Consider the following 27,081-nt stretch of genomic DNA (forward strand, 5'->3'; position numbering starts at 1 on the left):
TTACCGATCCATAAGAGCGACCGGGTGGCCCAGTTGATTGTTGTTCCTGTTAAATTGCCCATGATTAAAAAGGGGGAGCCTCCCACAATGTTAATTACCCATGGGGATTGTGGTTTTGGCTCTTCGGACAGTATGGGTTCGGGTGCGAAGGTGTGGGTTGAAAGACCAAGTGGCCCACCAGTGCCCGTAGATGTTATTGCATCAGGCAAAGACCAGGTAGTCTTAGTGATGGAGCCCGGTAGAAAGAAATGGCAGTATGTGCCCGCAGACAAATGTTACCTAAGAGAGTGATTTTCAACACTGATATCTCTTTTCTGGGATTGCCTTGAAGATCCTGTGTCTGGCTGGTGTAATTGTGGGACTAAATGGACTATGTTTGAGAGAGTCCAACGGCATGCTGCTTCCCACGAAACATGTCGCATCTGTGCCAGCGATCCAGGGGAGACCGATGACGATGAGCAATGATGTCCATAAGCAGCCCTATGCCGATGCCGAATAGCCAGCCAGACCGAAGAAATGGATTTGTGGAATGCGAAAATCACGTCAGGTGCAGACGCAAACAACGTTGATGGCAGAGATACAACAGATGTCTCTAGGACGATGAAAATATTCCCGATGATTACACAAGCAGAGAATATGTGGACATATTTGGCACAGCAAGTACTCAGCATTACGCACTTTTGCCTTACTGACGTGCAACATGCAGAAGCTTTGCTGACACCATGTTTAGTAGCGGTACCGACGCCAGTTCCGGTTCTAAAGCACATTTTTGGCATCACGCACAATGATTCTTTGGTTCAGATTTCGATAAGAGACAATCCTTTTCAGTCTATGAGTACTCCAGATTTTGCCAGGAAACAGATCGCAAATGGAGAAACTTGACACGTATTATAACATAAAATATACAACAGAAAAATCAAACTGTGTTTGAGAGAAGGTTGTGTTCACGAGTTCCAAGCACATTGTCATGATTCCTGCCCCTCATGTCCCCAGCCCTCCAAGATGTCAGGCTGGAGCAAGGCCACGATCACCTACATGGCCCTCAAGGGCCTCTCCATCTCCCAAAGACCCACTTGGAGTCAGACTTGGCGCTTGTGGCACCAGACTCACTCACTCCCATGGGATAACATTGGGGATTGGACTTGTAGTGCATTGATGGGGACAAGATGAGATGGATGCCCCCAGATATTTCGGTTCCCAGAACTGCATGTGCAGTCTAGTCTTTTGGGTGTGGTTCAGCCCAGAGACACCTGGGATACCCAGAGACTATTTAAGCCACGGCCAGGCTGAGAAACATGCTTTGCGTTTTCTGCACCTGCAGCGTGACACTTACCGTGTTCGGATCGGTCTCCAGTAGGCCTGCATCTTTCTTCTGCGCTAAGCTCCTGCAAGAACAAGAACACTGTTAGGAACAGCCTTACCTTGCAGCGCTTCTGCCCATAATTCATCACTCCTTCTTTTCTGCGGGCATCTTCGGCGGTGTCATTCCCATCCCGGCACGCCGCTTCCTGAGGAAAAGGGAAAAGAACAGAAAAAAGGCATTAGTAATCATTCCGCAAATCTTCGCTTATTTTTAAAGACTGTACGAGCTTCAAACGCTTACCTGAATCCCAGCCACTCTGGGGGAACTCTGTCTCTGGAAAAGACACTCCAGGTTAGCATGGAAACATCTAGAGGCGCCGCATACCGTGCTTACTCACCACATTTCTTCTTCATAAACGGCATCCATGCTGAAAACGACGCGGCAACTAAAAGACACAGAAAAATAACTCAGTTCAATACAAATACGAAAGGGTCGCATCGCGCTCACAATCACCTTCAGCGCTACTCATCTCAGCAGCACATCGCCATCCCCGGACGCCGGCCATCATCTATTGAAGGAAAGGAACAAAGTTAGAGAACTGTTCAAAAGACTCATTATACTTACCTGTCGGACTCTTGCCAGTGAAGTAACTAGGCAGCAACGAGCCCGCATCAATCAACGCGCCCCTGCGCTGAAAGCAGGATGGAGAACACACTTTCCAAGAAAACAAGGTGAGCTGTGGATCAAAGGGAAGGGTTGGACCCCGGGAAAGAAGGGGTTCAAGCACACAGAGAAAATAGGGAGTTAAACTCTACCAATCCTGTGTTTCAGGCCCAGTCTCCAGCCGAGTAGACTCTATGGAAGGGTTTGAGGTCGTAAGAGGTCAGAACAGGCTTAGTGACGTCCCCGTTGATACCAGGTGAGCATTACAGAACGCAAAGCCTCACATCAAAATCCACCTGGGCGTCATGGAAACGTCAGAAACCGACCAGTTAGCCCACATGTTGGGGCAGCTATGTTCCGAAGTACATGCAGCCAGGCAGGAGACCAACACCCTGAGGAGAGAGCTGATAGTAGCCAAAGAACGCACTGATGATTTAAGCCGGCAACTTCTCCAGTCACAAGCAGGGCATGCACCATTGCCGGGAAGCGTGCCCTCGATGCTAGCACCATCAGCCAATCCTGTTCAGATAACCCTTCCTGGGGCAGTTCCCTTGGCCCCGCCTGAACGATTTACGGGGGATCCCAAGAGGTTTGCAACGTTCATGAACCAGTGCCGCCTGCACTTCCTTTGTAGACTAGGGGCCTTTCCGAATGACCAATCACGGGGCGCTTTTGTGCTATCCTACCTGAGTGGTAGCGCCACGGACTGGTCTGTACCCTTTGTTGCCCAAGACGATCCTTTGCTGCATGACTTCATGGGCTTTCAGCAGGAGATGGAAAAGCTGTTCGCTCGTCGTACTCATGGGCAGGCATTAGACAACGAACTTCTGTCCCTACGCCAAGGGAACCAAGCCCTATTAACATACGTAGCCACGTTCAATAGACTCGTAGTTGAAGCAGAATGGCCAGTGGAGAAGAGAACCACGTTATTTCATCGGAGGTTGCGGTGGGAGCTCAAGGATGTTCTCGCACAAGTAGTGAGCCCCCCGAAAGACTGCCCAGAATTCATTGACCTTGTTGTTCACCTGGATCATAGGTTGCAGGACCGACGAGCAGATCGAACTAGACCAGACCCTTGCCCTATGTATGTGCGTTCAAAGGACAATATTGCCCGCACACCGGAAGGTTCAGGAGAACCAATGCAAATCGGGGGGGTCAGATCCCCTTGACTAAAGCGGAAAGGGATAAAAGGAGACAGCAGCAGTTATGTCTGTACTGTGGAAGGTCAGGTCATTTCCTTAAAGAGTGTCCTGTGAAGTCACCGAGGAGGACGGTAGGGGCCATGGACAAGGAAGATACCATCAAGGAATCGGAAAACTCCCCAGCCCGGCAAGTGTAGGGGTCCACTTGTCAAGCGAAGAAAGTGAACTACAGACCTTCCATTTTGCACTATCTGTGGTCTTCATCAATCACCAACAACCATCTTGGATGCACGCAGTAAGAGCGTACATTGACAGTGGTGCCGTTGGGAATTACATCGGCCAGGATTTTGCGGCAAAGATGGGGCTTCCGTTACGCCCTAAATCAACCACTGACACTGTTACCACTGTCGACAGCACGGAAATAGCTTCTGGTCCAGTATCCCAATGTACTGCAGCTTTAACCCTTCTGTGCCAGGATGGACACCAATAATCTATCGTTTTCAACCTCATTAAGGCACCACAGTTCCGGTTGATTTTGGGAATGCCATGGTTGGTAGCTCACAATCCTCAAATCGATTGGCAAGCAAAAGAATTGGCCTTTCCCAAGACTTGCGCCCACACATGTTATCGCCAAGAGAAACCACCAATAGATACCAGAACCTCCACGCTTGTGACTGTGGCAATCGGCACCCTACCAAGTGAATACCAGGACTTTCAAGATGTCTTTCAGAAAGAACAGGCTAATACCCTGCCACCGCATAGACCATACGATTGCCAAATCGACCTGATACCCGGCGCACAAATCCATTGTGGGTGAATTTACGCACTCACGGAACCAGAAAACCAGCACCTGAAGGCCTTTCTTGACCAATACCTGGCCAACGGGTTCATCCGTCCCTCGAAGTCTCCAGCAGCCAGTCCTCTATTCTTCGTACCGAAAAAGGAGGGGGAATTGAGAACGCGCATTGACTATCGCGCACTGGACCAGATTACCGTAAAATACCACCACCCCCTGCCACTGATCCCTGAATTGCTTGATCAAGTCAAAGATGCCCAAATCTACACAAAACTAGACCTGAGGGGGGCATATCACCTTGTTCGCGTAAAACAGGGGGACGAATGGAAAACTGCTTTTCACACCAAATACAGCTTGTACGAATACCAAGTAATGCCCTTTGGCCTTTGCAACACGCCTGCAGCATTTCAATACTTCATGAACGATGTCCGTGCTCTAGTGTACATTGACAATATTCTAGTATATTCTGCATCAAAGCAGGACCACGTTATACACGTCCGATCCATATTGGAGAAACTCTGTCAACACCAGCTCTACTCCAAGCTCGAAAACTGCTCATTCCACGTCTCCGAGGTGGAATTCCTGGGCTTTATTTTCAGCCCGAATGGAATCCGAATGGATGTACACAAGGTAGACGCTATCCTGAACTGGCCGTCCCCAAATTAATTCAAGGGGGTTCAAAGTATGCTGGGTTTTGCAAACTTCTACCGCTGGTTCATCCCAGGATTTTCACAAATCGTGCATCCCATCACGTCATTGCTACGGAAAAGCAACAAAAGGTTCCAGTGGACAACAGAAGCCAAGGAAGCTTTCCAGGAACCCAAAGCAAGATTCACATCTGCCCCAATCTTACGCCACCCTCGCCCTGATCTCCCATACCTGGTGGAAACGGATGCCTCAAGCATCGCAATGGGAGCCGTCCTCTCACAAAAGGACCCCAAAACGGGCTAGTTACACTCTGTTGCCTTCTGGTCGCATAAATTCACACCCCCTGAACTCAATTACGCTATCACAGGCAAAGAACTCCTGGCCATTAAGTCAGCCTTTAAGACATGGCGGCACTACCTCTTGGGCACCAGACACCCAATCACCGTAATAACTGACCACCGGAACCTCCAGTACCTAAAAACAGCAAAGGCCCAATCCTCACGACAACTACGTTGGGCTCTTTGTTTTGCTGAATATGACTATGTGATTATATTTCGACCAGGGGTGAAAAACGGGAAGGCCGATGCCCTTTCCCGTATGGGGGTGGAAGAGCAAGGGTATCAGACCCCTGACCCAATAGCAATCATCCCGAGTGACAAGCTCCTAGGAATCACAGCAACCATAACTCAGAAAGAATTACATGAAGAAATCCAAAACCTGATGAGTCCGGAGCAATTACAAGCATGGAATGCACAAGGAGAACATTACATGATAAAAGATCAGTTGCCCTACTTCAGGAATCGTTTATTCTTACCAAACCAAGACCTACGAGAACAAGTCATGTCCGGTTATCATGATTCCTTGATCGAGGGCCACCACGGAATCGCTAAAACCCTAGCCAAGGTAAAATGAAATTATTGGTGGCCCACGTGGCGTAAAGACATTATCCAATTCATCCTATCTTGTGGAGTGTGTACTCAAAAGAAGTCATCCAAGCAGAAACCGGCTGGGCTATTACAACCATTGGAAATCCCACCAGCACCCTGGCACATGTTCTCCCTCGATTGTATTACTGATTTACCACCCAGTCAAGGGTTTAACACTATTCTTGTGGTCGTGGACCTATTTTCAAAAATGGCACATTTCATTCCTCTCAAGGGGCTCCCAAATGCTTCCACTCTGACAAAGATATTTCTTGAAGGCATCGTACGGCTCCATGGGTTTCCTTCAGTTTTGGTCTCAGACCGAGGTACTCAATTCGTATCTAACTTGTGGAGAAAATGCTGCTCTATGGCCCAGATCGACATCCGGCTATCCACCAGTCACCATCCCCAAACGGATGGTCAAACTGAGAGGGCAAATCAGACGCTCGAGCAGTACCTGCGTTGCATGTTACGCCAAGCTGAAGGAAGCTGGTTCGACCTATTATGGATAGCTGAATTTACTTATAATAATTCCCTACACACCAGCACTGGGCAGACACCCTTTTATACCATGTATGGCAGGCACCCACATACTTCTGAGTTGGACGTTCCTACAACCCTGGAAATGCCAGCAGTCAAAACCTTGCACACAACCATTTCTCAAACCTTTAAAAGGGCAGCTGAACACCTACTTCAAGCTAAGAATCGTCAAAAGAAGTTTGCTGATCAACACCGAGCAAAGGCCCCCAACTACCAAGCGGGAGACAAAGTCTGGCTGGCATATAAACACTTGTCCATTAAAGGAACCCAAACTTTCCGTCCAAGATACCTGGGTCCATTCACCGTCACCTCTGTGATAAATCCTGTGGCGGTCAGACTAGCTTTGCCGTCAAACATGCAGATTCATCCTGTGTTCCACGTGTCTCTCCTTAAACCTGGTCAACCTAGGACCCGGGTAGCAATGCCACCGCAGCCAGTAGTAATCGCCGGAGAGCCAGAATTCGAAGTCAAGGACATCCTGGATTCAAAGTACGTCAGATCCAAATTATACTACTTAGTAGACTGGAAGGGGTATGGTCCACAAGACAGGACATGGGAGCCTTGTGAGTACATCCATGCACCTCGCTTGCTTAGACGATTTCATCAAAACCATCCAAACCAGGACCAGACAGAAGAGCCACCTTGAGAGGGGCCTCGGGGGGAGTGCTGTCATGATTCCTGCCCCTCATGTCCCCAGCCCTCCAAGATGTCAGGCTGGAGCCAGGCCACGATCACTTACATGGCCCTCACGGGCCTCTCCATCCCTCCAAAGACCCACTTGGAGTCAGACTTGGCGCTTGTGGCACCAGACTCACTCACTCCCATAGGATAACATTGGGGATTGGACTTGAAGTGCATTGATGGGGACAAGATGGATGCCCCCACATATTTCGGTTCCCAGAACTGCATGTGCAGTCTAGTCTTTTGGGTGTGGCTCAGCCCAGAGACACCTGGGATACCCAGAGACAATTTAAGCCACGCCCAGGCTGAGAAACATGCTTTGCGTTTTCTGCACCTGCAGCGTGACACTCACCGTGTTCGGATCGGTCTCCAGTAGGCCTGCATCTTTCTTCTGCGCTAAGCTCCTGCAAGAACAAGAACACCGTTAGGAACAGCCTTACCTTGCGGCGCTTCTGCCCATTATTCATCGCTCCTTCTGTTCTGAGGGCATCTTCGGCGGTGTCATTCCCATCCCGGCATGCCGCTTTCTGAGGAAAAGGTAAAAGAACAGAAAAAAAGGCATTAGTAAGCATTCAGCAAATCTTTGCTTATTTTTAAAGACTGTACAAGCTTCAAACGCTTACCTGAATCCAAGCTGCTCTGGGGGGAACTCTGTCTCCGGAAATTCTCATCCATCTGCAAGAGGGAAAAGACACTCCAGTTTAGCGTGGAAACATCTAGAGGCGCCGCATACCGCGCTTACTCACCGCATTTCTTCTTCATAACCGGCATCCACGCTGAAAACGTCGTGGCACTTAAAAGACACAGAAAAAGAACTCAGTTCAATACAAATATGAAAGGGTCGCATCGCGCATCGCGCTCTCACTCACCTTCAGCGCTACTCATCTCAGCAGCACGTCGCCATCCCTGGACGCCGGCCATCATCTAAGGAAGGAAAGGAACGAAGTTAGAGAACTGTTCAAAAGACTCATTATACTTACCTGTCGGACTCTTGCCAGTGAAGTAACTAGGCAGCAGCGAGCCTCCATCAATCAACGCGCCCCTGCGCTGAAAGCAGGACGGAGAGCACACTTTCCAAGAAAACAAGGTGAGCTGTGGATCAAAGGGAAGGGTTGGACCACCGGGAAGAAGGGGTTCAAGCACACAGAGACAATAGGGAGTTAAACTCTATCAATCCTGTGTTTCAGGCCCAGTCTCCAGTCGAGTAGACTCCATGGAAGGGTTCGAGGTCGTAAAAGGTCAGAACAGGCTGAGTGATGTCCCCGTGGATACCAGGTGAGCGTTACACACATGTACCAGTGTGAATAATACTATGTCCTGTAATCATGCAGTGATAGCTGCCAGCCATTTAAGTCACATTAAACTTCCAACAGGGTGGCTCTTCTCATGTGGCAACATCACATACACTTACATTCCAGCGAACATTTCCGGAGGTCCATGTGCCTTAACTGGATTAGGGCTAATGATGTTCCCTTTACACCCAGCAATGTCTCGAAGCAAAAGGTCAAATTTTGAATCTGTGGGTTTATCCCCAGATTGTGATTCACGTGTGCTGAGGATCTAGCATTAGCCCTTTCATTAGTGGGAGTCTGGGGTTTAGCCGCTGGGGGTTATAAATCTTTGATTAAACTAGCATGTTTAGTGGTAAAAGGACTGAATCATACTTCTCAAGCATTAGAAGAGTTGCTCCTTGATAGCAAAGTTATTAGAAAAGCAACTTTGCAAAACAGGGCTGCCGTTGATTATCTCTTGCTGAAACATAATTTGGGCTGTAACGCAGTTGAAGGTATGTGTTGTTTCAATCTAAGTGACCATTCACGATCCATTGAAAGTCATATTAGAGGTTTGGGGGACCTCATTTCCCAAGTGTCTCAAGATCATGCTGGGAATTGGTGGGATTGGTTATTTTCATGGATTCCTGACATTGGGGGTACACTGCGTTACGCCTTTGCCGGCATTTGCATTATTTTGGCTATTATAATAATTGGTTGTTGTTGTATTCAATGTATTCCTAACTTGGTTCTAATGTTTCGTCGGTTTCAGAGACCGGCTCCTCTGCCACTAGACTATGGAAGATAAATATCCCAGGATGGAATTGTTATGCTTGAGGTAAAACATGGCACTGATGTGCAGTGCATTCTGGGGGCACTCAGAGCTATAATGGATATTTATTCCATGCCTCAGTGAAAACTGCACTTGCTTTGCTAAAAGACCTGCTTTCAGTGTTATCCGTTGCTGAGCCTGGTATTCAGACTTTATTCAAGGACAGTGTGCTGGGAAGCGGGTTTTGTTGTGTCTTGCTATGAGTTATGGAATTGTTTTTCCGTGGTGTTTAGAAGAGGGAAGCTTTGCTCCTTGGGTGTTACTGTCTGTTGACCCGGCCGGCAACCAACGGTCACTCAACAATGCGCAAGTTCTAATGCCAGAAGGTTAGAGAAATTGCCACCCCTTTTTAGGAGGGCATATATTGGGAGGCTCTGGAGAGGTCGGGTGGGGAAAAAACACAAAGACCTCAGTCGGAGGGGGGACGCCTTGTTCGGACCTTCCTGTGGGCTGTTGTGCTCTCTGCCTGGCTGTTACCGGGGTCTTCCAGCCGCTTCTGGCTAGATGAGGGATTCAGTTAGGCCCAAGGTGATGTATCTTCTTTTGAATTCTCTATCCTCTCTGTGATTTATTTCTGTTTTATCACTTGTTGCATCTTAGCTATGAATAAATAGCTGTATAAGTGCTCATTATTTCTAACTGCGTATCTGGTTGTGAGTCATTGCTCCGTCTACCTGGGTTCAACATATTTTCTGTGCTCTGCAAATGTACTGGTGGTAAATAATTGTCTGTGCACTTGGCAAGCAATACACACCTCCACAGCCCTCCCCCCAAGGCAAGGCCAAAAGGCTTGGAGAGCCTGAAAAACGGCTGCCATGTATCACCTCCCAGGACCTCCACAGCCCCTGGAAGGATTGGTCCCTCAGAACAGGCCTCAACTATTGTGGCTGGCATCAGTGATAAGAGTGATCGGACAGGGCTGGGAAAGGAGAAAGCCCTTCAGAAGAACCCCAAGGATAGAACAACCACTGCAGGGCCCTCCGCAGAGAGGGCAGCACAGGAAGAAGGCAGTTAAAGTCGTGCTCCGACTCCCTCCAGTTCAGGTGCAGATGATCCAGGAGAGAATGCAGGTGAAGACAGGTCAGAGGCATCAGGAAGACGCAGGATGCCATGTGTCCCAAGGACCTAGGAAACTCCCTAACAGGAGCCTCTGATCTGACTAACAGAGACCAAAGCGTTCTCAACAGGTTGACAGCCGTGTCCTAGGGCAACAGAACCCGATCCCCCCAGTCCAGAACCGAGCCCCAATGAACTGGAGATCCAGTCACCTTGACATTTGCAACTTGTTCCAAGTCCGACAAGTCCGATGCAGTTGGATCCTAAGGCGAGAAAACGAGGGTGTCAACACCAGCCAGTCGTCCACATATGGGAAAACCCGGTTCTTTTGATGATGGAGGATGTCCAACACAGGACCCAAAATCTTTGTGGAAAGTCTGGGTGCCGACTTCAAGCCGAAGAGGAGAGCACAGAACTGATAATGTAGCCCCTCCACCAAGAAGCAGAGGAAACACTGATGGGGACCCCAGATGGGAACATGGAAAGAAGCGTCGTAGAGACAGAGAGATGCCAGGGAATCTCTTTTCTGGACTAGGGGAATCACTTGCTGCAAACATTCCATTTTGAAGTGGCAGGTGAGAATGTGCCAAATTAGCTCCTTCAGATCTATCATGAGACACAACATCCCCTGTGGTTTGGGGACCAAGAAGAATATGGGCCCAGACCCCTCTCTCGGCGAGAGACCGCAGACACCACCCGCTACCGAAGAAGCTTCAGAACAGACAGACGCATGGCAGACCTCTTCTGCAAGTTTCTGGCTGCGGAATCCAGACAGTCTCCGAGGGCACGGGAGAGAGCTGCACTGCAGGTGACTGCCCCACCTCACCAACTGATTGGCCCAAGGATGCCCGGGACAACCAAGACCAAACCTTCCAGAACCCCTGAAGACGACCACCAGGTGACGGACACCTGCCCTTAGGAACCCACCAGGGCCTCTCCTGGCCGGGACGACAAGCATCATAGTGAGGGGCCCGAGGCTTAAACTTGTCAGTCTTCTGCACTGAAGGCTTTTATTCATGCTTCTTATGCAACTTCCCCTCATGCTTATCCTCCGGGTACACCTTGTGGACCTTCTCCTCCAAGGAGCCCACAAAGAGAGTATGGCCCTCAAAGGGATCTCAGGGCAACCACCTTCTGGTGGGAGTCTGTCTGCCAGTCCCACAGATGGAGATGTCGGCAGCCAGCAAACACAGAACCCAGGGTCATGGCAGAAGCCCTGACTGCGTCGTAAGCCAACTCAGACAAGAATTCCAGCTGCGAGCCAACCATCTGAATGTGGGGCAGAGGGTCAGACCCCTCCTGCAAGGCCTTTGAGACAGTCCACAGACCATCAAGAGCAGTTTCACCAGTGTAAGAGGAATGTATATAGAGCAGTGCAAGGATGAGTGCGTCCCAGCATAAGACTCTCTCAAGGACCCCTCTGCCTTCCTGTCAGTCCCATCCTTTATGGCCTCTTCTGGGGCCACGGAAGAGCGACCCACCAGGAGAGGGTGAATATCATTGACCCTCACAGACTGTGGCAGGATCTTCTCTTCACCCTGGGAGGGTACAGCTCAGCCAAAAAATGGGGAACAGGAACCCCGTCAGGTTCTTTCCAAGCTGCCAAGACCTCCTCCTTGATGTCAGTTAGCAGAGGAAGGCTATCCTCCAAGGCTTTCTTAAACTGAGGAGGAGGGACCCTGGGCTCCCCTTCCGTATGGCCAGTAGAAGGATCAGGTGAGACAAATCCCATTTAATGCCCCACCTGGATGAGCACAGACACCAATGCCTCCTTATCCAAATACTCCCCCATAGATACCCATCTCTAAAGGCCGGTGAGTCAGAAGAAGCAGTCCGAAAGGAGGAGGAGGAAGGACTGGATGGCGGAGTGCAAGCCCGAACCCTCCTCTTGTGGAATGTGGCCTTCTCTTCCTGAAGAGCCTTCTCCAAAACCTGCCAGAGCTATTTCTCAGACCATTCAGCTCTGTGTTTGGAAGTCTGCTCCGGGGAGGACTGCGACAAAGAAGATGAAGAGGAAAACAATATGTGCTTCCTTTTGGCCGTGTGTTTCCCCATCAAGACAGCAAACTCACAATTAGACCACCAGCACTACAAAAGAAGAACTGTGGTTGCACTAACAACAATACACCTTCCCCAGTAGCAGGGAGAGAATAAATATGCACCATAAAGTGCAGGAAGCGAGTGGGGTCCCATGGAGACGGTCTCAGCATCAACCGTCTCTATGGGAACCCAAACTGGAAGTGCTGGAGCGGCTTAGGAGCCCAGGCCCACCAACCACTTTGCCCCAGACCAATGGGGGCATGCCCATGACCTCCCTGCAGCCTCTCTGCTGAAGGAAGCCAGGGCATGGCAGATGAGGGACAATGAGGCCGGAGTACCACAGGGCCTTGCTATCCACAGCAATGCAGCTTCACAAGCTTGGGACCATACGTTTTTCAGGGGACCCAGCATGCCCGCGAGAGAAGGATCCTGATTCACTCTGCAGCAGGACTCGCCACTGGCACCTGAACGAAGCTCACTTAAACACAGCAAGAGAAGGTAAGGAAACCATATGAAGGTGAGTTCTTGCATGGGGCAGTAAAATAAAGAACTGTGGCTGGTCGGGTGGACAATGCTAATATCCCTCAGCAAAGGGCTTGGACCGACTTCCAGTGTTTAGAAAGAGAAAAAGGATTCCTGGAGGAGATGGGATACCTCACATGTAAGTACTGGAACCAGGAAGAGGGACATAGAGGTAATGCAGGGATAGTGCGGAATGGAGAGACAGGTACACAAGGGTGATGAACTGCAGAATTACTCTCTAAGTGCCGCGTCTTCCCCTTAGGCTCTGCACACGTGTGCCAGCCCAGTTTCCCTCTAGGTAGAAGGATCAGGTGAGACAAATCCCATTTAATGCCCCACCTGGATGAGCACAGACACAGACACTGCAGAACAAAAAAAATGCTATAGATGCGGATTCAAATTTCCTCATGTTGGTCCATGCCCGTGGATAGGTCTTCATTGTGACAAATGCGGTGGCGATAACCACTTCCAGTCTGTCTGCAGGAACATCAAATTCTTTCAATCAGCTGAAACCGACAGAGACTCCTGGAGACAAGATGGCCGCCATTCGAGGCAGGAAAGTTCACAGCCCAACATGCAGCAATCACCGACCACCAGCAGGCGCTGCTCTCATAGCACATCACGGGAGCCGTCATGCAACATCAGACGGCGGGAGGAAAAGAGAGACAGCTCCAGTTGTTACAGAAGTAGGCACGACTCCCAACAAAGGAAACCAAGACAGAAAATAAGATACCTAGATGAATCGCCTCGAAGAAGACGTGCCTCACATTCATCCTCATCCAGCGGGGACCGCAAAAGAGGGTACGTCCATGCCATTGGAAACAGCACAGACGCAGAATATAGTCCAACAGTACTGCTACAATTAAATGGACAAAGTCAGGAATTTCGAATTGACACCGGAGCAATGGTAAACGTAATTAATTTTGATACTTACAAGTCTCTCACCACAAAGAAGGAGTTAAGAGAAGCAGACACCCTGATCTACCCCTACGAGTCAAACAAACCTATCAATTGTCAAGGCATGTTCACGGCCACATGCCAATATAAAGATAAAAGCCAAAGAGTCAAGATCTACGTCATAAAAGGAGAAGATGTGCCAGGAGGAAGCATATTGAGCTTCAAATCAGTCATCCAAATGGGCCTCATTCACATAATGTACCAAATAATGTCTGCATACACCACCAGCCCGAACGACATGATACAGAAATTATTATCCGGTGCTTTTCAAGGTTCTGGGAAAGCTAAAGGACAGACAGATCACGCTACACATAAACCTGCACATTCCACCGATGGCCCAACATTACAGGGGAAGCCCCCTCAACATCCAGAGGTGTGTGGAAGACAAAATTCAATCTCTACTACATCAAGACATTATTGAACCGGCGTCAGGACCCACACCCTGGGTATCCAATATTGACCCCGTGCCTAAAAAGGAGAACAAAACCAGCATCCGCATCTGCATAGACATGAGGGCCCCGAATGTAGCCATAGAAAGAGAACGCCACCTTGCCCCCAGGATAACAGACATGATGCATCTACTCCAAGGGGCAAAAGTGTTCTTTAAACTGGATTTAAACAAGGCCTACCACCAGCTTGAACTGCGTCCATCGTCGAGATACATCACCACATTCTCAACACACCTGGGATTATTTAGATACAAAAGGCCCAGCTTGTCATCTACGGCCAAAATCTTTCAAAATGAAATCCACCAAGTGATTAGGCACATCCCAAATTGCTTAAATTATAGTGATGACATTTTAATATTTGGCACCACCCAAGAAATAAAGAATGACACCCTAAGAAGAGTGTGCATGGCTCTTGAAAACGCTAATCTCACACTCAACGCGGACAAGTAGATCGACGTTAAAATTCTTTTGACACATATTCTCGAGCAATGGCCTACAACCTGACCCTGAAAAGATGCAAGCGCGGGTGGAGGCCCCTACACCCACTTCTGTGTCAGCAGTACGCTCGTTCCTAGGAATGGCGAGTTACTGCATGCGCTACATCCAAGACTTTGCGTCCATAAGCACGCCTCTCAGATTACTCACAGAGAAACAACAAGAATTCAACTGGTCAAGTGCATGCGAGAAAGCCTTCCAGGAAATTAAAAAGCGCATCGCAACAGCATTGTGCATGGACTACTATGATCCGGACCTTGATACTGAACTGACAGTAGACGCCAGCCCAGTGGGACTAGGAGCGAAACTGGCACAATCCAAGCCAAGAGCATCACCAGACTCCCCGAGACGCATTGTAGCCTATGCAAGCCGCAGTCTGTCAGCAACCGAATGTGCATACTCTCAACCCGAGAAGGAAAGCCTAGCGGTCGTATGGGCATGTGAACACTACCACCTATTCCTATATGGACGTCCATTCGCAATCATCACTGACCACCAGGCCCTCACCACCATATATGGTAAACCAACTGCCAAGATGCTGCCATGCATCGTCAGGTGGGGACTAAGGGTACAAGAGTACTTCTTCAAAATCATACATCAAGCAGGAAAGGATAATAACCCAGTGGACTTCCAGTCCAGGTACCCACTTCCAGCCCACGATGAATGTCAGTCTGTCAAAGCTAATCAATACATAAGTTACTTAATAAGCAATGCTCTCCCCAAATCCATCACGATGGGTCAACTAGTAGAAGCCACACAGAAAGATCATCTACTCCAAACAATACAAGAGTGCCTGAAGACCGGTCAGTGGTACGACAGACTCAATCATGGATGAAATCTATCTCCAAGTGAAGAAAGACACTTTTGCACGTTCAAACTCATCAGACACACACTATAAACATTGCTGTAAGGCCTTCTGTTAAAAGAGAACAGAATTGTTGTCCCAGCTAGTCTACAGGAACAAGTGCTAGCCCTAGCACACTTGGGCCACAGGGGAAAAGTGTCGACCAAACGGCAGCTCAGAACCAAAGTTTGGTTTCCCCAGATGGACGAAAAGCTGGAACAACTACTGGGCAAGTGCCTCGCATGCCAGGCAGTCGCCCCAAGCACATTCCCTGAGCTGCTCAAAACAGCATTGATGCCTCTGCAAGTATGGGATGGAGTAGCCATGGACATGTTTGGGCCCCTGGAAAATGGCAAGTACATGCTAGTGATCATTGATGAAATGTCTCGCTTCCCTGAAGTGCACCTCATCCACTCCACTAGCGCCCAGGCAGTAATACGAGCCTTGGACAAGACTTTCGCGGACTATGGGATCCAATCCATAGTAAAATCAGACAACGGCCCACCATTCAGCGGGCATGATTTTGCCATGTTTGCGGAACACCTTGGTTTTCAACGTTGCAAGATCACGCCACTGTGGCCACAAGCGATTGGAATGGTGGAGAAATGCATGAGCAATGTAAAACGTGCCCTCCAAATCTGCTCCATTACCAACGGATCTTTCATGCAGGCTATCTGCACACTACTACGATAAAACAGGAACACACCTCACAGTTTGACGGGGGAATGTCCATCAGCCCTGATGTTTGGGTGGGTAGTAAGAACCACGCTACCACACAACCCCTGTTATACTCTTCCCAACACCTATGTGGACAATGCAAGAGCGAAAGACACGGAAAGCAAAATAAAGATGAAATAATATGCGGCCCTCTGGAGACACGTGAGACCAAGCTCCATCCAAATAGGTGACCAGGTTCTAGTCCGACAAAATCAAAATGCCAAAGACGCTCCAGCGTTCAAGCCAGAGCCAATGACGTGACCCACATACAAGGGTCAATGATAACTGCTGCAAGCCCACAAGGCACCATCACACGGAATTCATCGTTCTTCTGGACTTTCGAAGGTGACCGAGAACCATCAGGCACTAAAATGACCATGGCAGATGAGTCATCAGATATAGACTCTGACTACATAGAAGTAGAAGACAGAGACGCTGACGAAAGTGACAGTGACTGTCCAAAACCAAGTGAGCATCCACCTGCACGCATCCCATCACGGAGGACAATATGAAAACCATCAAGATGGATAGAGGAAATCAACTAACAACCCAGTTTATATGCTAAGGAAGGGGGAGATGTAATTTCCCATCTCTACTGATACTGTTTAGTGTAAAGCAGTCGAGTCTCCTTTCTATTGTGTTGGTTCCAGTGGGCTGCGACCCACTTGTTACTAGTGGGTGGGGCTACCGCCCACAACTCAGTTTGTGCCTAATTAATGAAGAGATAAGACGGTCACCTTCGGCTCTGTGTATTATTTCGTTTCCTGCTATATTAAAGCGTCCTTGACTTACTGATGAAGTCAAGACCCAACACCTGTCATAAGCAGTTCAACTGAGCACTTGCAAAATCCCATTCAACTGTATTAGGGGAGGAGATGTTGCAAACAGTTTTCATTGGCCTGCAAAACAATTGTTTACAATGTATGCAGATTTGTGACATTTCCTGCTTTTCTTAGAATGCCCCATCATACCCCAGCAAGGCTTCAAATATTTGTTTGCAGGAACATTATTGTGGGTATGCAAATATCCCAGAGTGTGTTTTACTGCTACAATTTCTATTCTCTTTTTACTGAGCCTTGTCCACTAGCATTGGGGGCCAGCAGAGAACAGGATGAATGCGGGGGCTAGGCTGGGGTTAGGGGAGCGCAAGAGCCCATTCCTTTGGGGCGAAGGACAAATGAGTCAGGACTATTTTCCCAACTTTGTCCGGGCATACATCAGGGCTCCACCAGTGCGATCTAGGCAATGGAATGGTGCCTTGAGGAGTCCAAAGGTGCGTTCAATGCTTACACAGGTCCGGCTGTGGGCATAGGTGTAGGCGGTCTTGTGCGGTGTACGTGGATCACACATAGGGGACATCGGCCACGCCAGATGTGGATATCCAGAGTGTACTGCATGGGGTGGAACACTGACATTAGTCACTTGTCTCATACATGGGTATGCTCACACACTGTGTTGGGGCATTGGTCGACGTATGCATGCAAGTGTACATCCCGCCATTGCACTGTGTGCTGTCTGTGCGGCCTTTGTGTATGGCGAGATGCATGCCTTAGCCTATAGATGCATTCTGTGGCAATGTGGTGGGTGTTCTGTGGCGTGTTCCAGGTGACTGAATATGGGCAAATGGCTGTGGCATGGGTGGGCATGCTGTTGGGTGCTGCCGTGTGGGTCTGTGCTGCATTCCTTATGCATTGTGGTACATGTGGTATGATGTGTCGTTGTGACGGCAGCAGTGTGTCCCCGTCAGCATGTGTGCCCAGGTGTGTCTGACGCGTGCATGCTCCGTGGAATGCCATCTTTCATTGGTGCTGGTGCTGCCTGGGTCCTGCCGGTGAATGCACTTGTCATGCTATGCTTCATTCATGCGTTGCTACGGCCACCCCCCTCACCCCACCCCACCTTTCTGGCCTGGTGCTTTAATGTGAATATGTGGCAGGTGTTGTGCACACCCACAATCCAGGTCTGTTGTCCTCTCCATGTATCCTGGCTGTGTGCTGTTGTGTAGTACCATGGAGTCACAGGTGGAACCTGGGTAGCGGACACAGCAGTGGGTGATGAGGTCAGTCCTGCAGGTCACCTACACGTTGAGGGAGTGGTAGTGCTTCCAGTTTCTGTATACAGCCTCATGGGCCTGGGGCACCACCAACGCAACATGGGTGCAGTCAATGGCTGTTGTGCAGTGGCATGGAACCTTGCCTTCATGTCATTGACCTGGGCCTGGGTGGTCAGCAGTGCAATATATGGGTTGACATGGCGCAGAAGGGCATCCAGCACCTGGCCCAGAACTGCACTGAATGTGGGCTGTGCCATGGCATGCATCATGGGCGCAGAGTCCTGGAAGGTGCCTGTCCCCAGGAACTGCAGGACTGCCACCAGCTTCACCAGTGGGGGCATGGCTGTAGGCATGTTGATCCTGCTCCCAATGTCTTCATGAATTGTGTCCAGCAGCTCAGTGATGGTCTCCCTGTTCAGGCGGTACTCAGTTACCAGCTGGGTGTCGCTGAGGGCCCTTGGTGATGGCCTGACCCTGAGGATAGATGCTCGCCTTGCTGGGGCTGTTCGAATTCCCTCCCGGTTAAACGACGGAGTTGGGGAGGAGCAAGGCCGGCACAGGAGGCCCGGACCCAAGGCAAAGACAAAGCTTAATAGAAGGAAGGTCAAGTCAACTGGTGAGTTCTTGTGTACAATGGGAGAGAACCCGATTTGTGACATTTAAAGCAATTATCGTAACAAGTGACTGTTACATTGTGGAATTTGTAGCCCTACGAAGCAGCGACAGAGAAAGAATCCAGTATATAAAATGTTGTGAAGCAACAGAGTGGTCCGGCGAAGCTCAAGTGGCCTTAGCGAAAGTGTCTGACTAATGTCAATGGTGAATCACATGAGAAATTATAGTGCGTGTGAAATCCTGAGAGGAAAGGAACTTATTGTTTGTTTGTCACATCAGACCCTCTGAAATAAGAAACTTTGATAGGCAAAGAGACTTGGGCACAGAAGGCCCTGATGCTAATGTTTGAACTGCACCCTCGTGCTAGAGAATCCAGAGACTGTGCTAAGCTCGAGTGGGCCACCTTGTCCTGTGCTGAAAACGTGGGGAAGGGAGGCCAGCGGTCGGGATATCCTGACTTATCATTTCTTGGACACTTATTTCTTTTACATAACACTGTTTCCCATACTATTTGCAATTCGAGATAAGGATTGGCAATATTTTCTTTTTAGTATAGGCCCTTTTATTTTGACAAGACATCACTAGGACTGTGTTATTATTATTTGATGGTCGTAGCTTGCTCCCATCTTTAGATTTAGGATTAGACAGGCATTTTTCAAACCTTTATTTAAAGTTCAATAAACACCCTTGAACTGTGATCACTTGTGTCTGTCGTCTTACTGTTGACACTATGGTTTCCTTACAGTAATCCTTCTTTTCACCTAGTAATTCATGACTATAAAAAACCATAATTTTTCCTTCAGGTTTCTCTTCAGAACAGGCTGTAATATTGTTAGAGCTCCTTCCTGTCCTGCTGGTAAAGGTGCTCGGTAAATATCAGCGGACCTTTGTGGGAGGAAGCAAGAGGAAGGCCTCTACATGCCCACTGTATCCTGTTTTTATTGTTTGGCATAGTTTTGCTCATTATTTTTCGGGTTGGAAGTATTTTCCTGTTTTTTTGTGAGTAAAGGTGTGTTCTTCTCTGCTTCTCTGTACAGCCAGTTATGAGTAAGTGTTGTCACTGCTCTGTTCTCAGTGCAATGTAATGGTGATGGTAAGCAGTGGAAAAGGTATTCTGATGATCATACTCTGGGGTGCTGCTATTCTGATACAGTTATTCCTCTGCCAAATAAACTATGAGAGGCATGTTCCCTGACCCCTTCATTACCTAATTCAAGTAACACATGAAGTCCCATTGTTATGTTTTCGGGCATGTCTGCTCCTTTTGGCTGCCATTATTCCGTTTGGCAAATACTGCCACCCACATGAGTTCTGATAAGCGATATTTGTTCTTTTTAATACATTTTCAGATGAGCACATTTTCTTCCAGTGTCATAAAACATGGTACACATTAAATGAAAAACCACACTTAGACCAATGTTCTATAATGCATTATTTGTTGCATCTCAGCATTTATATCTGCGCTGGATTGATTTTGCTACGTACTGTGGCAGATCGTGAAGTCTTGGATTGGTTTATGAGCTCTCACTGAACCATCTATGAAACATTTGTTTTTTATGCCAATGTATTTGGGGAAAGTGCTTTAAGATGCACGTTTTATAGTACTATGTAAAGAATTACAGTAATTGGGGCTGGGGACCATCCCTTCCAATTCCCTTCTGAGATTATAGCTCACTAATTGCACATGCTCACAAAGCGGCTTTCTTCGTTAGTCAGTTGTGCGTTGCGCACATGGAAAATAGCGTGCACATGAAAGCATGCAAGTTCTGCACTCAGAGAAACATAATTAGAGAACATTGGACCAGACTGATATCGTAGGTGTTGTGACAGTGTCTGGTTGTGTGTCCTTGGGTGTCGATGGGCGTGAATGATGTGTTACTGCTGTCTCTCTAAGAAGGAGCATAGCTTAACAGGTTTGGATGGTCTTTTAGTACAGTTTAGTACAGTTTGCTTTTAAGACCCATCCAACTACCTGGTAGCAGGGAGAGTAGCTGGTAGAGGCATGGTGTTTCAGCTCCCATGGAGGTATTCATTTACTGGGCATCAATTGCTGGTGTAATGCGCTGCGGGTTACAGTGGTATGTTTCACTGGGACAGTGAGCTATAAGTTTTGTGTGTGCTACAGAACCAGGCTACACTTATTTTCCTGGTCTAAGAAGATTAAAATGAGTTATGAGAAGTCATCTGAAAGCCCCTGACAGATGTGATTAGTGACGTCATTTCACCAAAACATCTGGGGCTGCGGAAGTGACATCACTCACTCAACGACATCTCAGGAAGTGCCATCGAATAACCTATGACCTCAGTTACATCATATGAAGTACCGGTTCATGATTTTTAACCTTGCAGGTGCCAAGGGAAGCACCATCACTGATGTAAAATCTGTATGATAAGCAAACATTAAATAAATAATGGATATTTTCTAAAGTAGGTAAAAGGTTCATTTTGTTACCAACAACCTATTAACTAGGGTACAGCGCTGATGCGCCATGGGTGCAGTCACGATATGTCAGTGGACTTCCCAGCAGAACCATCATAGGTAAGGAGAGCTACCTCAATATGCCAGCAAAGCTCCATGTGGCTAGGTACTTTCATTGTGAGCCACTTATATTTTATGCCAGTTATACCCGCACATGTGTCAGTTACATTTTCATCATATGCAAGGTATCGCCTCCCATACCCAGATACTGACATCACTTCCTGACTGCACCTCAAGCCTCCCTTACTTTAGGAGAGTCTGCCTCAATGTCAGGGAGTTGTGGAGGGTTGTGTGTGTAGGGTTCCTCAGCTAATAACGCTGTAACAAGTTTAACATATGCCACAGACCTTCTATCTTACTAAACATATTCCAATATTTTATATAGTGCTGCATGGTAGAATGCTAGACCTTCTAAGCAATATAATAATAGGTGCTATTAGCACCCAATTTAATGATAATCAATGTAAAGATCATGGTAGGACCCATCATATGACTGCAGGTTGCACATATATCTCTGAGGTGAGCACTTAACTCGCTGAACTGTCTTAATTACTCGTGTGTGAAGCCTGTTTCCTTAAAGCACCGTTTTACATGTAGCCCAGTACCATAGGTTTAAGAATTACTATTAAATATTTGTTACTGTCACCTCTGAATGAATATTTTTTTTTTCTGGAGCATATACCCTTAGCAAATCAACATTAAATAGGAAGCAACATTCGGCCAAATTACTAGTTGGGCAGTGCGGGTAAAATGCAGTGGTATTACCATATACCGCCAAATTATTGCACCACCCAACTATGAGTTTGGCCTACAGTTGGTAGATTCCCCTGCAGTGGAATTACTGCGGTGGAATTACTGCGGTGGTAATTCTGCCAAAAATCCCCCATAGACTCCTATGGACTAAAACAAAATGGGAACTTACACCGCCAACGCCACTTGTGATCTGGTGGTAATACTGCCGGACCACGTGGCGGTAGCAGTATACAGTTTGGTGGTATCTGGGTATATTTACCGCCCACATACCAGTAAACTTGTAATGAGACCCAATGCCCTTTATATGTTGGATCCCTTTAACTTAAATTCTGAAAATAACATTCCCCCACCATCCTGATATGATATGAAATGATATTTTATTTATATTGCCCCCATACACAAGTGTTTCAGAGCGGGACCAAGCAAAGGGAGGGGAACAAGGGAGAACAAAAACAACGATCTTACTAGGCCCAGTGACATTAAGAACGCTCAAGTGCATGGAAAAGGGAAAAAAGGGGGAAAGTACGAGGAAGGAGGAGAAGTGGAAAGTGCAGAACAGAGGAGAGAACAGAATAAGTGAAATAAATAAATAAATACAAGCAATGAAAAGTGGTAGTGCAGCCAGCAAGTGGAAAGTGCATGATTAGTCAGATAGGGTATATCTGATAAGTGTCATGATGCCTACCCCCGGGGAACCAGACCAGGTCCAGCAACCCCGGAAGCAGGCGTCAAGTTATTTTGAGCAAGCCCAAAAACCCCTGCTAGGGGCTGTTTGGGTGCAGTCCTGGCGTCTATGGCGCCAGGATCATATGGAGAGTCAGTCCTGGCACCTATGGCGCCAGGCTCATAGAGTAGAATTTACCTGATGCAGACCATGCTGCAAGCTTACCTGATGCAGACCATGCTGCAGAGCTCCAAGCCAAATGAGGCTTGGAAGGGACTATTTTACCAAGGGACTATTTTTTACTCGGGTGGGGCTGGGGAGGAATACCTACCTGGGACTACTTTGGAGGCTATTTAAACCACGCCCGAAGAGCAGCACACGCTTCGCGTCATTCTGCATCCAGCAGCCTAATGCTAACCGTGCCTGCAAGCCTGCATCCAGTCTTCTGCCACGACCGCCTCGAGCCTGCAGCTCCTAGAAAAAGGGAGGAACAGAAGGAGAAGAGGTTAGAATAAGAGCAAAACCTTCGATCCTTACCTGAATTCCAGATCCACCGCGCCTTCGAGCTGGAAGAAAGAAGCATTTTACGTGCGCCGCCTCACCTGCTGCAGCGCCGCGCTGAACTCACCGGTCTTGGCAGCATCCTCACGATCCACCGCATCATTCTGCACGTTCCCGCCGCACTCTGGCACCTAAGGGGAACACAAGAACAGCAAAGGTGAGCCAAGGGAATAAACAGAGGCAATAGTAACTACCCCCATAGACTTATCTGATTATCGCCGGGGGTACTATTCCTCTTCACGGGTCGGCGCAGTCTCCATTGCATCCTCGCCGTACCCCAGCCCCTAAGGGGAACAAAAGGGACAACAAGGTGAGACAAAGGGACAAACAAGGGGAACTCTTCTCACCACAATAGACTTACCTAATTTTACCGCCGGAGGCATTATTCCCCGAACTTCATATTTTCTCTCCACACCTGAATAAGGGAGCAAGCAACAGGTTACATTCTGGCCTTATTTTATTGAACTGTGTAGGAGAAGCCAAATCCTTACCTGAACTTCGTCAGCTACCACGAGGAACTCTTCGCTGGGGTCAAGCGGCAAACTGCAAGGAATCGGACAAGAGTGAAAGTCAGACATGTGAACTCTTACGAACTACATACTTTTCGGAGTCAATATTGTTCTGGAACTCACCAATTCCTTCGAGCCAGTGAAGCAACTGGTTATCAACGCGCCCCTGTGCTCAATGCAGGATGGAGAGCTCATCTTTTCAAACCATAAGGTGAGACTATAAGAGGGGACATCAAAGGTGTTCTGTGGGGAGAACAGCGGGGGTGGGGGGATTTACGCTCAACTCCACGGGTGGTTAATCCCCTTTCTCCATTTGCAAAAGAATATTCCTACGGGCCAAGCAAACGAAGCTAGGTGGGCCAGTCCAGTCCTTCATCTCGGCCCTACGCGTCACATTGGTGGAGACCGCAGCTGTCCAGTTCAGATCGACGCCTCTGTGGGAGCCAGGTGAACATGACAATAAGTGCAGAAGAAAAGTGGGGGACTGTGTGGCTACAATTACAGATCCCAGTGCAAGGGGTGGCCCGCAGGCAGTGCAGGAGGGAGGCAGTGTGAGCAGGTACCTGGGCCTAAAGGACAGAGGGTGGACAGGTGCACGGTGCCAAGAGAGAAAAAAGATCAGTAGGGGAGAAAAGGGGCAAGGGCAGAAGCGAAGAGGAAGGTCTTAAGGTGCTTGTGGAAATCGGAGATGGTTCTCCTCAAGTTTCAAGGTGGCTGGGAGGCTGTTCCAAAGGGAGGCCCCAGCTGAAGAGAGAGATCTGCCCCCAGCTCATTTCTTTGAGAAACGACTGACCCTAAGGGAGTTAGAAGTAGAGGAGCAAAGGGATCGAGAGGAGAGTTATTTACAGAGGGATAGTTGAAGGTATCATGGAAAAACAAAAAGAATGCCCTGTGGAAAATTCACAGCCCCAGCGATTCAGTCCAGGAAAATGTTAAAAAGTGAAAAAAACACAATTTTGAGGGACTTTGGATTATTACTATCCAAAGATGAGGCTTGTATACTGAAGGTTTTAGCTAAATATGTGAATTCTTGTAAAAAGAATTGGTCTATAAATCTGGAAGAAAATTATTGGATAAACAAAAAACACTTACTAAAAAGGCTAATGAATGGGACTGCTCCATGAAAATTACCCATTTAAGTTCATTAAAAATCTTAATGAGTATTCGAGACAGTCCTTCAAATTACTCACTACTAGAAAATACATGAATTTTATTTAGAACAAAATTGTTATGCAACTAAGATTAAACTGTCTACCGTCATTGCTGATCAATGGTGCACAGATGGGAATTCCAAGAACAGAGAGATGTTATAGGATTTGCACTGTCATTAGAATCCACATGTCATTTATTAACTTTATGTTCTTTGCTTAAACCTTATTAGCGCGTGGAGATTGTTATTGGCCTCCTCTCAAACAAAAACACTGTTCAGAGCGCAGTCAATAACTACTGATATTGACTGCATTCTGACCATTCTAACTTCAAAAACAAACGGAAATCACAATGCAAATTCGAGGCAACGTTTTTTTTAACAGGACACTATTTCATAGAAGCGTTTTATAATGGAAAACCCAATTGGAAAAGTTTCTGTGAATAAGGGCCCTATTCTCTCAGAGGAAATTTGTTTCACTGCGACATCCTTTTAAACATACCAACGAGAAAGCTAATATGCTTTCACTTTCTTATAGATGATACGTTCATTTTTACATGATGTATAATGCATGCCCATGTTAAACCCACTCCATTTTAACCAAGTTTGCAAGTTGTTGTCATTTAAACACTTCAAAATAAAACCACATTTAATTTACTAACTCACTCTTTCTAATTACCTTACTCATTAAAGTAACATTTTTAATTCACCCTCAAAACTCCAAAACATGTATTGCTACTACCACTCTTAGAGCCTTATAGACCTTGGGACGGGACATTATTGCTTAGGATAATGACCCCTCCCCAACGTATGCATTATCCTGCAATAATGACCCTTCCCTCGGTCTATAAAGCTATATTATGAGTTGCACGATACCAGACGTAGTCACAATTTAGATTGTATTATTACTAACGAATTCTGGTCATATATATCATCGGGTAGATGAATCATTGCATCAAATATGGTATTTGAACTGTGGAAAAAATGGCTTTGAAATTATAGAAAAAAGGGGTATTGATTATTTGAAGCATATATCTGTTTTAATATTTGATAAGGTTCATAATTGCAGGATCTATGTGAATTTAACGAAACATGTTTTAAGTTGGGGGGTGTCCCTCCAAGCTCCATTTCTCTACGATTATAACCCAACCCTCGACTCCCCTCCCCACCCGTTTTAATACCTTGCCCCACACCATATATATTTTTAATAGGAAAATGCTGTGTTTTTCCAGTATTTTTTATTCGTGAGAAAATTATTTGTTAACATTTATTTGTTATTATCACTGGATACCTAATTGCATAGTAATCAATTAATTGATAGACGATGTATAGCAATATATTTCTATTATAAAATGCATTTTATGTAATTTTAAATTAATGTTTTATATCATATTAAATGTTTTAAAGGTTTATTTGGAAACCAAATGAGACTAATAAAAAACAAAAACAAAAAAGATTCAGTCAACTACATAGCCAAGAAGTTTGATCAAATGAATTTCAAGGAAAATCATGCAGATTTTTAAACAAAGCAGCATGTAATGGCATTTAGCATTTCACTCAATAAATGCGTCATGTTTAATAACAGATTTAAAATGCATGCTGTTTTATTAATATAGTGAATTGCAAGTGTCCTTGAGCCAGACCTGTCTAAATGCCACTGACAGTGCCTCTCTGACGAGTGGTAGCAGCAACATTCCTCAGGAAAGGTTCCACCTCATCGTTTGCGTGTGGTCAGCCTGATCTGGTCTGGAGCGTTTGAACGTCAACGCAAAGCGGTGGTCTGTTTCAACTCTTAATTTCTTTTGGCAGCTCGTGGATACTGTCACAAAGTTTGGCCCCACAAGCAAAGTGGCCTGGACCATCTTATTCACTATGCACAAAAAAGAAAAGGGGAGGGATGGGAACTTGGTTCATTTGCACACAACCACTACAGAGAAAACAAAAAAAATTCACCAAGACAGAATCTTGTAGCCTAAGATTTTCATCTGTAGGTCAGGTTGCAGGTTAAGGGTCAGATGAGGTTAATCCAATCCCAGCCTTCCTGACTCCTCAAAGGGCTAGTTTTATACAATACAACAAACTATGTTACTTGTACTAGTGTCATGCGCACTTGTCGTGGAGAAGAAAAGGAAGACCAAACAATGCCTCTTATTCTCCAAATTGTAAGCTTTGAATTTTTAATTTAATTTTTTTTTAATTGTACATAAATTCAAGGCGTGCCCTTTGTGATTACACATGTTTCGACGTCTGCGTCTTTTTCAAATCAGGGCTAATCCAGTTGCATTAACAGAGTTATTATTAACATTTACAAAAACGAAAAAGATAAATGAGCAATAGTTGTATACACATTCCAAATAGAACATAACAATTGCATGCATGCAAAAGGTTGGCCATTGAGGGAGGGGGAAGGGTGGGATTGTT

Source organism: Ambystoma mexicanum, chromosome 6q (assembly GCF_040938575.1).
Source record: "Ambystoma mexicanum isolate Mex_15411 chromosome 6q, UKY_AmexF1_1, whole genome shotgun sequence".
Taxonomy (NCBI): domain Eukaryota; kingdom Metazoa; phylum Chordata; class Amphibia; order Caudata; family Ambystomatidae; genus Ambystoma; species Ambystoma mexicanum.